Genomic DNA, 17,770 nt, shown 5'->3' with positions numbered 1-17,770 from the left:
GTCCTCTCGGAAGTGGGATTTCACTCTTTCCCAGGAACTCCCAAGCCACAATGGGGCATTTCAGAGCCTCAGGAATGTCCTCTCTTGATATGGCTTTCCCTGCAGGCTCATTGTGAGTTACAATCTTGGGACTTTCTGTCCTGCATTAATCCACTTGCTGTCTGGCTCTGATCAAGGGGAGCTGCGTATTTTCCCAATGGATCTCCTTTAGGAGATCTCTCTGTTAAATGTGCTTATATCCTCTTTCATAATATGATGTTGTTCATGAACTTTGGAAAAGGCCTTCTAGGTTAAGTTTACAATCTTGTGCAAGTCTGCATTTGAACTCTGTTACTCATCAGGGTCAACCTAGAATTTTTTCCTCCAGAATACTTGAATCTCTCCATTGGTGTCGTTGGGATTGAGCCCACCATAGATGGGCAGAGATGTGCCTTACCCTCACCTTGGTGGTATCTGCCACTTTTTCATGCTTTCTCCCACTCGTGATGCTTTGGTGGGAAGGGAAGGGACAATCCTGACTCTGTAATCCTGAGATGATATGTCCCCCATAAAAAAAACATATGTTTCTGCATTTGTGTTTTACTGTTAAGCCTACTAAATAGCTGAAGAGTACACAAAATATAAGAATTCTTGCCCACATAGTACCCCAGGGAAGCTTGGATGTTTTATTCACCCCACGTATCACAAAATGTAATTAATTTGTTTTGATTGTATGTTTTTTTCTCCTTTGTCTCTTCTGAAGTTCTAAAGAATTTCATTCGATTGTCATTTCTTTCTGCTAATTCAATCTTTCTTTTATCTAAACAATGTACAGAATGAAGCTCTGATTTTGTTCCTCACATTTACAACCTTGTAGAGTGACTGTCCCCAAGCCCCCCCCCCCCTTCATTCCTCCGGCCCTTCTCACGTCCCAGGCTAATTGAGCTCTGGTTACAAGGGAAGGACAAACCATTTTACTTACCATGCTGGCTTTGGCGAAGACCCAGGAAACTCTTGGTGTGGAGAAAGGACAAGAAACAGTACTTCTCTCTGAGGCCAGCAAGAAATCTTATATATAATCTTATATATGACTTTAAAACAAAAGATGTGAACATTGCTCCTTTTTATTCAAGATGTTCCAATCAATACAGTGTTGTATGATACATTGGTTTGCTCTCTCTTGCTCTTTATGAGCTTTTCAACAAGCACTGATGCAGGAGGGGGTGCACAGGTAAACCCACCAGTGGCTGGCCAGGTTAGGTGGTCTTAATAGAATGGATCTTATAAATTCATATTAGCTTGGCTTTTCATTCTAGTGCCCTGGAGTTCCAAAGTTGACTTTTAGCTGGAGTGAACTTTCTCTCCAACTTCCTCATAAGTATTAAAAATAGGGCTGAACAGTGTGGCAAGACCCTGTAAAGGAGGGGCACAGGAAGCCAGGCGTGGGTGAGAGATAGAACAGAGGTAAAACTGCTGACAGCTTAAGACATTATAGGAACTTCTCTTTTTTGTATTTTTCCTATGTGCTTTTCTGTAACATTCCAAATGAACTTCTACTATGAACAGGTGGTGAAGAAGCAGCGCCCCCGTCCAACGCCCAGGCACAACCATAGAGACTGACTAGCACCTATGCCAAGCTGCGTGCATTAGGAGAGGCCTGATGCCAGCAGTTCTGATCGTGGTTTTTCTCCTATTGATTTCTTTTCTCATTGACTCTCTTTATCTCTATCAGGCAATCCTGGCCAGAGCGAAGGGTGAGGCCCCACTGGTGGTGTGGGAGGTTCCGAATGATTACGAGGAGCCAACCCCCTCTCCTGCTCCATCCTTTCCTAAAGGGGGGAATGAGGGTACTCCCCAACAACCAGAAGCTAGGCCCCTCACCTCTACAAATGACTCCCCTCCACTGGTAACTTCTGAGCCAATGCTAGAGGAAATGGGTTTAGGGCCTTTCCCCTTTTGCAAAGACTGCTTTTATCAGGGTGAACAGGGACTGCATTTTGTGTATAATGAACACTGGTTATTAAATTGCCACCCGGAGGAGGGGCTATCCCCCTGTTCAGAGGAGACAGGGAACTATTGGCAGTGCCGAGTGAACCCCAATGTCACAACTTGGGCACCAAACAAACGATACAATTCAACCATTATGTGCCATCGCAAAAAGCCCATTCAGAGACCCTTCCCAGACCCCTTTCCAGAAAGGACAAGGGCTCAGGTGAAGCGGGCACCCCTTGATTTCAGTCTGAAAATGGAATATGACATAACTTATGACCAGATTCCCATAATACTGGAGATAACATGTCAACTTATTGGGGATGCAGGGAATCAGTGGTTTCTACAATGGTGGTCAGAGAATGAAAATCTGCCAAGCATGAATGCACAAGATCTGAGTAAGTACTGGTACATAGGTGTAACACGCAACAATAGTGCTAAAGCCAGTTGCCTGGAGGTCTGGATAACCCAATCCAACTACTTGGAAACATATCAATGCCATGCGGGGACACTTGACAAGAACCTCAGCAGAACAGCTATAGCCACCCTAAATACATAGGGAAAGGGAATGGTGGTTCTGGAGTCACTCCTACAACAGGGTAGGAACCCCCATCCCACATGTACCCCTCAGGAGGGTGGGTGGGATGGCCCACAAGGGAAGGAAAAGGGAGCCCCCAAGGGAACCAAGGACCACACGGGTGGCCATTACCCCCTCTCCATTGGAATGCACTCAATGCCTGCAGGGTCCACAGAAGGACAAAATGGGAAAAAGCCACAGACCCCATCTGGCCCTTGGGAAGCCCCGGAGAACATGTATTGGATTGGTGGCACATTGGCCTACGAAGTCCTACCTGAGGATTGGTCAGGCTCCTGTGTTCTTGGATGAATAAAACCATCATTCTTTCTGCTGCCCATCCAATCGCGACAGGTGCTAGGGGTCCCAGTGTATGACTCAGTGGGCCGCACCCATCATAGGAGGGAGGTGGACACAGCCTTCTGTAACTTTCCCTCTAAGGAACTGGCTGAATACGAGAAATCCGACATGTGAAACTCAGAGAGAATCATATACACATATAGGAGGGCCACTTGGGCTGAGGATGGGTCTTGGGGTTACCCATTTACATGATCAACCAGATCATGCGCTTGCAGGCAGTATTGGACTTGGCTGGGGAGAAGATTGATAAATCTTTGAATATCCTCTCCACCGCCACTGACAAAGTCCGTACTGCAGTGTACCAAAATCCATTGGCTCTTGATTACCTCCACACAAGGGAAGGAGGGGTCTGTGGGAAGTTCAACTTGTTTAATTGCTGCCTTCAAATTGATGAGACTGGACGTGTCATTAAGCAGCTCACCACAGAAATGAGGCAACTCACAGGAGGAACTTCAGGAACTTCTCTTTTTTGTATTTTTCCTATGTACTTTTCTGTAACATTCCAAATGAACTTCTACTTTTTGAAATGTCATGCTTGTCTCGTGTATGGAAACGCCTTGAGAATGCACAGTGTGGAACACGGCATAAAAGTAGCATCCTGGGCAGAGCCCAGGCAGTTCAGATTTTGGTCTGTGAACACGCTGAACTCGATGCATCAAATAAACCTGTTTCTCTCACCTTCGTGGTATCGAGTCCTGGTCTTTTGTAAGTAGATTACAAACCTCAATCTGCTGCAACAGCACGAGAAATGTGCAAGCATTGTTACACTGACCCAGCAATGAGCAAACATTGACACACTGACACACCAAACTGATGCAGGCCGAAATCTCCCATGCTGCAGGTTATCCTGCTTATGACATGAGCTTCCTGTTTTACATAACTGTTCTGTCATCAAAAGAAAAGGGAAGAGAAAAGATTTTAGATGCGATTTGAGAGATTTATTCTGGTTCATTTACACATGAGAGATTTATTCCGGTTCGTCCACGCAAAGAGCTCAGACATCACAGCGCTGCGATGGGTCATCGAGTCTATAGTATTCAGGTTGACATGTCTGGCGATTTACCACTACTTTGCAAAATGGAATTTCTTTAAAATTTCTTTGGAGGAGGAAAAAAAGGGAGGAGGAGGAGGAGGAAAGAGAGGTAATGGTCAGTCAAAGTTTCAGATGGCATTTCTGTCTTTATTGTACCTAAATATTGTAGAGTATTTCTCCCATTATTGAAGCCACAGCTACGACTCTCAGTTTTGCTATGAGAGCATGACTGTCCCAAAGTGGCCACCATATTCCTCCAGCCATTGTAGTCAAAGTTGAGCAAAAAACCCTGTAGCCATGGCTGCCACCAGCTCCTTCAACAGGAGCCGTGAGTTTAAGAAGATCCTCTCCCAAATTACGTACCAGCTCAATGTTGGGAAATGCCATTCAGTACAGAGTCAAAGTTGATATATTTCTCCTTTTATCCCATTACTTTCTTTCACTTTTTTCTTTTTTCTATGTATTGGACCTTTTCTTCTGAATTTTTTTTCTCAGTTTTAATTTTATTATTTCAGTTGGTCTCCCCAGGACTTCTCCTAGTCTCTTCCCACTATTTCCCTATAACTAGGTTCAGCCAGGATCTGCCCAGCTAGGAGCCAACTCTGAGGAAAGCTGAGCTCTGTCTGAGAGATGGAATACTCCTTCACAGCCTCCCTGGAAATCATCCCTTGCCTCCCATGGATCAAGGAGGGACCTGATCACCCAAAATAGGGCTGTGGGTCAGTTATCTGTAAGTGCAAAAAGGTTGGAGAAGTAATTGCACTTTCCTGTCCATTTCTGTTGCAACAGAATGTAAGTCCTAAAGTAGGTTCTTGCTTAGCCTCTTTGGACTTACTCTTTGTCTGACTCCAGTTGTGCACAGCTGATTGTCAGAACTTTTTCAAACTTCTTAATGCATTTTTTACTACTTGTTTGAGCGATAGCATTTCACCCCTGCTTGTGGCTTAACCTAAGAGAAAATGTGCAAATTAATATATGTGGTGCTTGCGTGGAACCTCTTCCTACCTGTAGCAGCAGTCTAATCCATCATTGTTGCACTCGCACTTATTACAATCCTCTGTAATCCAAGTGGACCCAATGAGATGAAATTTCCAATCGAAGTCATCAAGACATGTGTTTGGCGGCAGGTTTTTAGCTGAGAAGAGTGAATTGAAGAGTTGAAAGTTGAACCAGCAGCAGAATCAAAACCGCCAACTGTTCCAAGAAACCTGCTACTAGAGTTGGAGACTACAACCAGAAATCTACTATTGGATAAATGTGACCAAGTCTGCAGAGATTCTCAGACATCCAGGGGAGACAACCATAACCTGAATGACTGAGAATCTCTGCAGACTTTTAGCTATACAATTTGCCAGTGACGTGCGGTGAGGTTTATGGCTGGTGAGGCAAAAAGAAAGAAAATGGGCAAAAGCCGCCCTGCCGCTATGTCCGACATAGAGATGTCCCGCTTCTATATCAGACATAGCGCCGGGGAGCCTGCCAGCAGAGACGGGGAAGCCCGGCAGCAGAGGCGGATCTTTTACCCACCTCTGCTGGCGGGCTGGCACTTTTTTTCTTTTTCGAAAGCGGGCAAAAGCCACCCTGCCGCTATGTCCAAAAGCCCTGCCAATATGTCCGACATAAAAAAGTGCCAGCCTGCCATCAGAGGCGTGTAAAACACACACACACAAATTACTTACAATAATACAATTACTTACAAATTATATTCTGTGGCTGCTCTGTTTTCCCCTTCCCCTGGTTTTTATTCAGCCGCCCTGAGTCCCTTCGGGGAATAGGGCGGCTTACAAATTGAATAAATACCAAATACCAAATACATTAATTTTGAATTCCTCCCCGTCCCTCCGACCCACATACCTTTGACAGCTGTTTCACAGAGGATTTCAACTCTGCTCTTGTCTGCCATGATGAAAATGTAAAAATAGAAAAAGAAAAAGGCAAGAGCTGCTGAGGTGAGGCTGGGTTAGCTGCTGCCAGAGTCCCCAATGGATGACTCTGCTTAACTGTTTAAAAAAGCCTCTAAAAAAACGTCCTCTAAAGGAGGAGGCAAGAGAACCACGTGCCTCATCTACATAAGGAATTTTTTGGCTTTTAACCCTTGCTTAACTCTGTCAAGTGATCATAAAGTCAGACTAAATGAGGCACATGGTTCTCCTGCCTCCTCCTGTAGAGGGCACTTTTTTAAAGGCTTTATTAAACAGTTAAGCATTAAGCAGAGTCATCCACTGTGACTCTGGCAGCAACTACCTCAGCCTGACCTCAGCTCTTGCCTTTTTCCTATTACATTTTTTTTCTTTTCATGATGACAGTGGTGAGGCTCTGCCTCCCCTGCCTCCCCTGACTGCACGTCACTGAGCAAAACTTAGTCGTACACCACATTTACACAATACAATACGAACAGGAGCTTCCTGTTCTTTCTGATAGCAATTGCCAATCAATATTGCTCACCTTTTATTGTTTCCCCTTCTGTAATATTTCATTTGCATTTCACCATTCTTAATTCTCTTATATTACTCCTCTGTCTGCTATATTGGCTGATTACCTCTAGTAAGTTTAAACCACTTGGATACATATATATGTGTTAATTCTCCTTACCTACTATTTTTGGGATTCTCTGTCTTCCTTAATTCATCCTTGTTTCTTTCCTCCATCCACCTGTACCATTTATTCCATATCTGGTAGAATTCTGTTTCTTCTTTTCTCTGGATTTCTTTTGTTAATTTGTCCATTTCAGCACAGTCCATAACCTTTCTTATTATTTTATCTTCGCTTGGAATTAATTTATTTTTCCATTTCTGGGCAAAGGCAATCCTTGCTGCTGTAATTATACGTAATATTAAATACTGAATTTCTTTTTTATATTTCACAGTCATTATTCCTAATAAAAAAAACTTCAGGTTTCCATTCTATTTTAACACCTGTTATTACCTCTCGACACTTATTGATCCTTTTCCAAAATTTTTAGCCTCCTCACAGGTCCACCATAAATGGTAGTATGTTCCATGAATTGATTCACATTTCCAGCATTTTGGGGAGGTGTTTGTTGAGATTTTAGCTAACCTTGTTACTGCCAGGTGCCATCTGTAAAACATTTTGTACTGATTTTCCTTGTATGCAACTGATAGTGTCATTTTTAAGTTTGTTCCCCCCAATTTTTCCCATTTATCCAATTCAATATTATATCCAAAGTTTTGTGTCCATTTTATCTTTTGTTCTTTCACGATTTCCATTTTATGCTTCAGGAGAAATTTATATACTCTCCCTATCATCTTTCTATCTGAGCTATGAATTATTTTATCCAATTTGTGTGGTTCTGTTTCGTCATATATTTTAATAGCATTATTGTGTTTAGTTTTGATGTCTCTGCATCTTAGCATTTTAGTCATATCTATAAAATTTGGATGGATGATCCTTTCTGTTGGTGATAGCCAATTCGGGATTTTCACATAGTGGATTTTTTTTATTTTGAGCCAGTTTTTTTGATATTTATAGAAAGACGGCAGCTCCAGCCACCCTTGAAGCCAAAATCACCAGCCTGAGGATGGTGAGTGAGACTGCACCAAAACGTTGCCAAGACAATACCAATGTTACACAGGAAAAGACCCGAATACAACAACACCAGCAGACCAGTATATATATATACTTTATTGTGCAAGTAAGGCGTTGTCAGAGCTGTCGTCTTTCTATAAATCTTGGTTTGTGTGGAGTAATGGCTTTGTTGTTATAAGTGGGTTGATTGGCTGTGTAGTTGCATCCTGATTGGTAGATGGATTTGATGTTTGTAGATTGGTGGGCTGTTTCGTATCATCGTGTGTGGCTGAGGTGCTGGCTGTGTGTCCATTGTTCTTTTGTGTTGTAACGACCTGGGTAGTGGTTGGGCTTCATTTGTTGACTAGGGCTGGTTTCCAGATGTCTGGTAGGCGGGAGGTATCATCATGTTTATTCGTGTTGTGGGGGTGTTTCTCTATTTCGATGACTTCCATAATTATTCTCTTGTTGAAGTGTGTGTGTGTGTGTGTGTGTGTGTGTGTGTGTCTTATAAAGTTTTAAAGAAACTTTATCTAATGGCATTTGATCGTCATTTCTTTGTGTTATTTCTATCTACTTTATCTAAATAACATACAAAATGACCCTCTCATTATTTTCCCCACAGTTACAACCTTGTAGAGTGATAGTCCCCAAACAACCCCCCCATTCCTCCATCCCTTCTCACTTCCAAGGCAAATTGGGCTCTGCTTGCAAGCGAAGGAGAAACCGTTGTACTTGTTTTTTTAAAGCAACCTTTTGCTTAACCCAGCGATTCAAAGGGCAGCAGTGAAAGCATTCTTTGGGGCTCCTGGGAAAGTCCTCATTGCACTCCTGCTCCCTGGACCTCATTGTCTCCTGGTCTGCTGCTGAGTGCAGTTCAAGGTGTTGGTGACAACGTTTAAAGCCCATGGAGTCAAGGCCACCCTATTTGCACCAGCAATCAGGGCCTACTTCAGCTCAGTTAAAGTACTCCCCAAAACAGGAAGTCCTCAAGTTACAACAGTTCATTTCCTGATCGTTTGGCATTTCAACAACACTGGACAATAGGGACTGATGTCCATTTTTCACACTTATAACCCTTGCAGAATCCTGAGGGTGACGTGATTTACATTGACAATTGGTTCATATGTATGATCTTTGCTGTGCCCTGGGGTCCATCTGATGCTCTTTTTGCGACCTTCAGACAAACAAGCTGGGAAGTCAGATTCACTTAACAACTGGGTTAGTTAACAACTGCGGTGCTTCACTTAGCAACTGATGTAAGAAAAGTTGCAAAGCTCACTTAACAAATTTCTTACATAAATTTTGAGCTCTGTTGTGGTTGTAAATTGAGGACTATTGCTTAACTATCACACACACACAACGTAGACTATAAAATCTGGTCGGTTCACATGATGACATACTTTATGGCCATCATGACTTCAAACCATGTGGGCAGATTCCATTATAGTCATAAATCAAGGAGTCCTTTTTCCCATCTTCCTGTGCCAGTTTGGGGCATTTGTAATAGTGGTGAAGCTCAATCTGGATATGGTTACAAAAAAGTTTTGCCCAAAAATTTAAAAAATGTTCTTTTCATGGCTGATTTAAAATCAGTCCACCAATCCATGAGTTGGCACAAAACCACACTGATACAACATTTTCACTTTTGCACCTTGGCAGAATGATAATGCCAGCAAAAGAGGAAAACCTGAAGAATGCCAAAATGAAAATTTGACAGTGAATTCACACTTCTAGTGCTTTTAATTCTTTCTTGCTTTATATGAGCTTTTAAATGAGCAAGAGAAATGCACAAGCATTGACACACTGATACCCCAATGTGCAAGCATTGACACACTGACACACCAAAGTGCACACATTGATACACTGACACACCAATGTACAAGCATTGATACACTGACATACCAAAGTGCAAGCATTGATATACTGATACCCCCAATGTACAAGCATTGATACACTGACATACCAATGCACAAGCATTGACACACTGACACACCAAAGTGCAAGCATTGATATACTGATACCCCCAATGTACAAGCATTGATACACTGACATACCAATGCACAAGCATTGACACACTGACACATCAAAGTGCAAGCATTGATACACTGACACACCAATGTACAAGCATTGATACACTGACATACCAATGCACAAGCATTGACACACTGACACACCAAAGTGCAAGCATTGATACACTGACACACCAATGTACAAGCATTGATATACTGATACCCCCAATGTGCAAGTATTGACACAATGACACCCTAATGTGCAAGCATTGACACAATGACCCACCAAACTGATGCAGGCCAAAATCTCTGATACTGTATGGCTGACATTATCACTTAAACTGTCTGCTTACCCCATTCCTAAGGGGTCTGCAAGGGCATAAGCCCACCATCGGGCCTACCATTCCTATCCTACTGTCCCCATTTATTCACCACAATTCATACTCATTTTTAATCTTATACCTATTATCCTGTAAACAATTGACAAAGCAAATAAATAAAATAAAAATAAAATTATGACATGGGCTTCATGTTTTACATAACTGTTCTTTAATCAAAAGAAAAGGGAAGGGAAAACATTTTAGATGCTGATGTGAGAGATTAATACGGGTTCATTTACACATGAGAGATTTATTCCAGTTTGTCCGAGTGAAGGGATCAGACATCACAGCGCTGCGATGGGTCATCGAGTCTATAGTATTCAGGTTGACATGTCTCGCGATTTACCACTACTTTGCAAAATGGAATTTCTCTAAAATTTCTTTGGAGGAGGAAAAAAAGGAGGAGGAGGAGGAGGAAAGAGAGGAAATGGTCAGTCAAAATTTCAGATGGCATTTCTGTCTTTATTGTACTTAAATATTGTACAGAGTATTTCTCCCATTGTTGTAGTCACAGCTACGACTCTCAATTTTGCTATGAGAGCATCACTGTCCCAAAGGGGCCACCATATTCCTCCAGCCATTGTAGTCAAAGGTGAGCAAAAAAACCCATAGCCATGGCTGCCACCAGATTCTTCAACAGGAGACATGAGTTTAAGAAGCCCCTCCCCCAATTTGGGTACCAGTTCAATCTTGGGGCATGTATAGAGTCAAAGGTGATATATGATCTGGTCCTTTGGATAGGGGGGCAAAAAACCCCACCCATTCTATGTTGCCATGGTTGAGTCAAAATTGCTTCCTCCCCATCCTTTAAGGCCAACAGGTACTTGGCCAGAACCACCACAGTGTCATCTATCTGAGTAGGGGAAGGTCTGGGTATCATCCGCATCTTGGTCCTGCACCCGATAGTGATGGAGGGCTTCCCCCAAAACTCTACGTAAGGTTGAAAAGGAGAGATGGGAGTCTTGACCCCTGAGATGTCCTCATTGCAGAGGACTTGATCTCTCCTTCTCCACCAACACCAACTGGAACTGGCCATGGTGGAAAGAAGAGAACTACTGAAGACAATGTCTCCCAGAAAGTTGGTCCAGGAGGGAACCATGGTTGATGGCATTGAAAGGTACTGAGACCTCCAGAAAAGCCAGAATGGTTGCATTCCTCTGTCTCAAGCTCTTCAAAGAAGTCAACAAGTGTCACTGATGACATTTCAATGTTGTGTCTGACTCTGAAACCAGACCGAAGAGATCTGGGATATTTCCTTCAACTTGGTCCCTTCGTGCACTCACTCAACAATCTTCCTCAAGAAGGGAAGATTGGGGACTGGATGACAGTCGTCTGTTGGGTCTAAGTCCCTTAAGACGGAAGGTGGTTTCGCTCTCTTCTACAGAGAGGCATTAAATATCTTCTGATCAACCAATTGCTCTCTCCCAGGAGGGAGATGGATCTAGGTCACCAATCTCACACCTACTAAGACCATGTCTAGTTCCTCAAGAGCAACTGGCCAACTTTTCCTAGACAACAAGGATCAGCCAGGATCTGCCCAGCTAGGAGCAAACTCTGAGGAAAGCTGAGCTCTATCAGAGAGATGGAATATTCCTCCCACAGCCACCCTGGAAATCTAATATATATCAGATATATCTGATGGTGGCCTGGAACTTCTTCCTACCTGTGGCAGCAGAACATTCCATTATTCTTGCAGTGGCACTGATAACAATCCTCTGCGATCCAAGTGGACCCAAGGAGATGAAATGTCCCATCGAACTCATCAACACATGTGTTTAGCGGCACGTTTTCAGCTGAGAAGAGAGAATTGAAGAGTTAAAAGTTGAACCAGCAGCAGAATCCAAACTGCCAAACTGTTGGAAGGAACCTGCTACTAGAGTTGGAGACTACAACCAGAAATCTACTATTGGATAAATGTGACCAAGTCTGCAGAGATTCTCAGACATCCAGGGGAGACAACCATAACCTGGATGACTGAGAATCTCTGCAGACTTTTAGCAATACAATTTGGGAAGAAGACCCTTGGAATCATGTGGGAATAGGAAGGAATTTCCAGAGAAATTGGACTACAGGAACCATTTTCTTTACTCAGGTGACCCTGAGGACACAGATAAACTTCCAAGTGCTTCGCCCACCCTCTGAAATATGCAAATGACCAGCTCTCTGTGAGGAGTATCAATCCTTCCATTCCCCACTATTGTGCCAGACCTGAAGAATCTTCTGAATGAGGAGAAAAATGTCTTCAAAGAAAGAACAAAGTCCAGTTGCCTCCTGAAAAAAACCCCACCTATGGAATAAAGGTGAGAAATATAGAAATTCTCTGCCTTGACTGACTACCATTATATTTAAAGGATGTATTAGATTTGTAAGGATTTCTGATCATCAAACATCTGCATTAACACGGTCGGTGTTTCCTGGCCCACCTTAATGAAAACCTGGATTGTAAAAATTAAGCCCACAACATTTTTTTTAGAAAATTTTATTTACAAACATGTAAAATACATACTCACAAAACTTAGACGTACACCACATTTACACAATACAATACAAACAGGAGCCTCCTGTTCTTTCTAATATTAGTTGCCAATCAATATCGCTCACCTTATATTGTTTCCCCTTCTTTTATATTTCATTTGCATTTCACCATTCTTAACCCTCTTCTCTTACTCCTCTGTCTGCTATATTGGCTGATTACCTCTAGTAAGTTTAAACCACTTGGATACATATATATATATATGTGTGTGTTAATTCTCCTTAACTACTATTTTTGGGATTCTCTGTCTTCCTTAATTCATCCTTGTTTGTTTCCTCCATCCACATATACCATTTATCACATATCTGGTAGAATTCTGTTTCTTCTTTTCTCTGGATTTCTTTTGTTAATAGGTCCATTTCAGCACAGTCCATAACCTTTCTTATTATTTCATCTTCGCTTGGAATTAATTTATTTTTCCATTTCTGGGCAAAGGCAATCCTTGCTGCTGTAATTATATGTAATATTAAATACTGAATTTCTTTTTTATATTTCACAGTCATTATTCCTAATAAAAAAACTTCAGGTTCCATTCTATTTTAACACCTGTTATTACCTCTAGCCACTTTTTGATCATTTTCCAAAAATTTTAGCCCCTTCACAGGTCCACGATAAGTGGCAGTATGTTCCATGTATTGATTCACATTTCCAGCATTTTGGGAGGTATTTGTTGAGATTTTAGTTAACCTTGTTGGTGCCAGGTGCCATCTGTAAAACATTTTGTACTGATTGTCCTTGCATGCAACTGATAGTGTCATTTTTAAGTTTGTTCCCCCAAATTTTCCCCATTTATCCAATTCAATATTATAGCCAAAGTTCTGTGCCCATTTTATCTTTTGTTCTTTCACGATTTCCATTTTATGCTTCAGGAGAAATTTATATATTCTTCCTATCATCTTTCTATCTGAGCTATGAATTATTTTATCCAATTTGTGTGGTTCTGTTTCGATGTCATATATTTTAGTATCATTATTGTGTTTAGTTTTGATTAGCAAGTAGGTTAGCCAGTCAACTTTCATGTTTTGTTCTGCCAACTCTTCAATTGTTTTAAAATTTCCCTGTCCGTCAATTATGTCTCTGTATCTTAGCATTTTATTCATATCTATAAAATTTGGATGGATCATCCTTTCTGCTGGTAATAGCCAATTCGGGATTTTCACATAGTTGATTTTTTTGATTTTGAGCCAGTTTTGCAATAATGTTCTTCTAATTAACTGTTTTTGAAAGTATTTGTGCATTTTATTTTTATCATCCCGTAGGAATGTATGCCAACCTGCTTGCAAACCATGGCTGTCTAAGGTAAAATTCTTTTATTCTTTAGCTCTATCCAATCTTTCACCCATGTTATTGTTACTGCTAAGGTGTATAATTCCCAAATTGGTAATGCTAAACCTCCCCTCTGCTTGCTATCTTGCATTGACTTTAGTTTAATCTTCGCTTTTCGTCCTTGCCAAATGAACCTGGCAGTTATTTTGTTTAATTCTTGAAAGAAAGTTTTACCCGGGTTAATAGGTGCGGCTTGCAACAAGAATAAAATTCTTGGTAGAATATTCATTTTGACTGTGGCTATACGTCCCATTAGTGATAGCTGAATATTTTTCCAGCTTTCTAAATCTTTCTTTATTTGTGTCACTAGTTTATTATAAGTATCCTCCTTAATTGTAGAACATTTTGCAGACACCCAGATCCCCAAGTATTTCACTTTATTAGTGATTTGCATTCTAGTTGCTAATTCCAGTTCCGCTTCTTGCTTTTTTGTCATATTCTTGGTTATCATTTTTGTTTTGCCTTTATTGATTTTTTATCCTGCCACTTCGCCATATTCTTCTAATTTTTAAATTAATTTCAGACTGGATTCTAATGGATCTTCTAGAACAAATACTAAGTCATCGGCATAAGATTGGGCCTTATATTCTTTGTTTTTGAGTCTCAAATCCTTTATTCCCTGGTCCTTTCTAGTTTCATTTAATAAAATTTCCAGGGTTAATATAAACAGCACAGAGGGGGCATCGCTATCTGACTCCCTTTTTTATTTCTATCTTCTCTGTTAGTTCTCTGTTCATCAGAACTTTGGCTGTCTGACTGTTATAAAGTGTTTCTATCATTTTTGTAAATTTTCCTCTGAATTTCATCCTGTCTAACAGTGTTATTATAAATTTACAAATTATGTTGTTGAATGCTTCTTGTGTGTTAAGGAAAACCAGTACTATTTGGATGCACCTCGTAATATTCTATTATGCCTAGGATGATCTCGTATTATTTTTAATGTTTCTGTGAGGTAAAAATCCGTTGTGGTCCAGGTGTATTTGTTCTTTTAAAACCTATTTAATTCTTCCTGCCATAATTGCTGCAAATATTTTATAATTGGAATTTAGTAATGAAATTGGTCTGTAATTTTAGATTTCTTGTAGATTGGTTTCTTCTTTCGGGATTAGCGATATTATTGCTTCCATCCATGATTCAGGCATCTTGGATTTTCCTAAAACTTTGTTAAACATTTCCACTTCTAGTTCTTCCAATATTATTTTATTATATTTGTATAGCTCCACCGGTATTCCGTCTGGTCCTGGGGTTTTATTATTTTTCTGGTTTTTCAAGACTAACTCCATTTCGGCTAATGTTATTGGCCTGTCTATCGCCTCCCTTTGTTCTTTTGAGATTGGTGTTATCTTTTCTGTGTTTCAATAATGTTTTATTTTGATTTCCTCCATACTATCTTGCACATATAATTTGCGAAATATTTATGAATAATATGCTTCTTTTCTTCCACTTTGTATTGAATTCTTCCCTCATCATCTTTTAATTGGTATATCATTCTTTTTTCTCTTTCATTCCTCAATCTGTATGCCAGCCATTGTCCAGGTTTGTTGGCTTGTTCAAAGTAATTTTGTCTGGCCGCTTTAATTTTCTGTGCTAATTCCTTTTGAGTTATTAAGTTGATCTTATGTTTTATCATCTCTTTTTTTCTTTTTTAATTTTATTCTTTGGGTCTTTCTGTAGTTCAGCGTCAGCTTCCATAAGTTCTTTTTGCATACATTCTTGTTGCTCTTTTCTAGTTTTTCTCGCCATGTAGGCAATCATGAGGCCTCTTGTGTATGCTTTCAGAGTGTCCCAGAGATTTTGAATTGAGGTGTCTTCTTTTTTATTTATTCTAAAAAATAGTTTTAATTCTTTCTCCAGCATTTGAGTGCATTCTATCTCATTTGCAATACTTGAATTCATCATGCATCTTTTTCTTCTTCTTTGACCTTTCCATCTTAATTTTATTGGATTATGATCTGCCCAATCATTTGCTTCCATTTCAATTTCGTCTAATTGATTACGTAGATCAGATGGAATGCAAGCCATGTCAATTCTTGATGGGGACTGGTGGGGGTTCGAATAAAAGGTATATTGCTTTCTTGTTTTGTCCCTTTCTCTCCAAATATCTTGTAGTTTATATTCCATTGCCATCTCAAAAAAGGATTTGGGTAACTTTTTTAAATTATTTTTGCTCTCATAGTCCATTTTTTTTATCCACTGTTGCATTATAATCCCCAATTAAGCAAATATTTTCATATTTGAATTTGTTTATTTTGTTATGTAACTTCTTATAGAATTCCTCTTGTTTTTGATTTGGTGCATATCTGACTATTAATAATATCGGTTTTTCTGTTCTCTCTAATTCAATCATTAACATCCTACTACATCAGAGTAGACTGCTTTGGAGTTTATTTTTTTCCTTTATATAGGTCTTATTTTTTTATCTGCCAGTGCTGTATATAATTTCCCTAGTTTTTAACCCCACAACATTTTTACTAAACCTTGGCAAGCAGTACAGCGATGATTTGCTCAAATGTATAAAGAGTTTGATTACCTTTTCTAGACATAGCCTCAAAGGAAGCCAGATAGCATGCATGACATGCAGCCAGCACGAGAGAGAAGAGGATCAGACTGAAGAAGACTTTCTGAGAAAGGGAAAGAAAAAAGAAAGAATAAGCCATAAGAGATCTTACTCATTATTTCAGAAACTGGGTCTTCAAAGTCTTTCTAATTCCCCTCCAATAATACGATGAAGTTCGTGAACTTTGGAACAAGCCCTCTAGGTTAAGTTTACAATCTTGTGCAAGTGTGCAGGTTGGTCTCTGTTGCACAAGAGGGTCAACTTGGAATATGTCCCTCCCCTCTTTGTGCCAGCTGCACACAATCCAGGATACCCGAATATCTTGGCTCTTTGTCCATCTCTCTAGCAGTCTTCACCGAGGGGTGTCCATGCCCAGTTCCTGCAACCGTTCTTCCTATGCTTTAGCCTCCCGTCCCCTAATCATCCTGGTTGCTCTTCTCTGCAGTCTTTCTAGAGTTTCAACATCTTTTTTTACAATGTGATTACTAAAACTGGATGCAGGATTCTAGGTGTGGTTTTACTAAGGCTTTATAGAGTGGCATTAGTGCCTTCCTTGATCTTGATTGTATCCCTCTGTTAACACAGCCTAGGATTGCATTGGCTTTTTTGGCTTCCTTTCTTCATCTAACCGTTTGTTTGCCTGCCTCCCTTGTAGTCCTCACTGCGGAATGTCTTTCCAACCTTCTCCCCTCCAGAACAAAATTGTTGGGATTGACCCCACACCGTGAAGCGAAATATGCCTTACTCTGATACATCAGTTCATTCTTCAGCCCTTTTCCCACCCGTGATGCCTTGTGGAGGGGAAATGATAATCTCCACATTGAACCCCTGAGTTGTGATGTCCCTCATACCAAAAATGCATTTCAGTATTTATGCAACTGTCATTCATCCTTCCAAATAGCTAGAAAATACATTCTGCTTTTAAGCCCTGTCCCAAAATTAGACCATCTACCTCTGGATTTTAAACTCACCCCACTCACCCCAAAAGGCAACTAATTGGTTTTGCAAACGGTTCTCTTTGTCCTCTCTCTCTTTTGGAGTTCTAAAGGAACACCTGATGGCATTTGATTTATTTCTGTCTTTCTATTTTCTTTTATCTAAACAACATACAGAATGACCCTCTGATTATTAAATTGGACTCTGGTTGCAAGTGAAAGACAAACCGTTGTACTTACCATCTTGGCTTTGGGGAAGACCCAGGAAATCTCTTGGTAGGGAGGAAGGACAAGGAGCAGCACTTGTCTCTGAGGTCAGAAAGGAATCTGCTCCTCCAATTTATACAAGAACCAAGACCGCCCCTTGTGCAATTTAAAAAAAATGCTAGTAAGTTTTGTCACAGTAGCCATTGCCAGTTGCTCTATGACTAATTTGTGTTTGTTTTGCAGATGGGATGAAGGGAAAACATTTCATCAGCTTCAGATCCACCTTGCTAGAAAAAAAAGACCAAATGATGGAGAGACAAAAAATTGGCCACAGGATGTGAGAAATTGAAATGGCCAGAT

The 17,770-nt window shown here is 40.6% G+C and overlaps 1 long non-coding RNA gene across 1 annotated transcript; it reads right to left on the bottom strand.

Moving 5' to 3' along the window:
* Positions 1-5,023: 5,023 nt before the first annotated feature.
* Positions 5,024-17,532, bottom strand: LOC148048927 (uncharacterized). The gene is made up of 3 exons (XR_015695553.1): positions 17,444-17,532; positions 16,242-16,332; positions 5,024-5,070 (listed from the first exon to the last, which is right to left on the bottom strand). It is a non-coding gene; the product is annotated as an uncharacterized LOC148048927 (long non-coding RNA).
* Between the last annotated feature and the right edge of the window lie 238 nt (positions 17,533-17,770).

The sequence above is a fragment of the Thamnophis sirtalis genome, unplaced genomic scaffold (assembly GCF_051295495.1).
Source record: "Thamnophis sirtalis isolate CommonGarterSnake01/CBP01778 unplaced genomic scaffold, rThaSir2_p1.2 scaffold_2, whole genome shotgun sequence".
NCBI classification, from domain to species: domain Eukaryota; kingdom Metazoa; phylum Chordata; class Lepidosauria; order Squamata; family Natricidae; genus Thamnophis; species Thamnophis sirtalis.
Note: the sequence above shows the minus strand (reverse complement) of the source record. Positions and strands in the feature narration are given on the sequence as shown.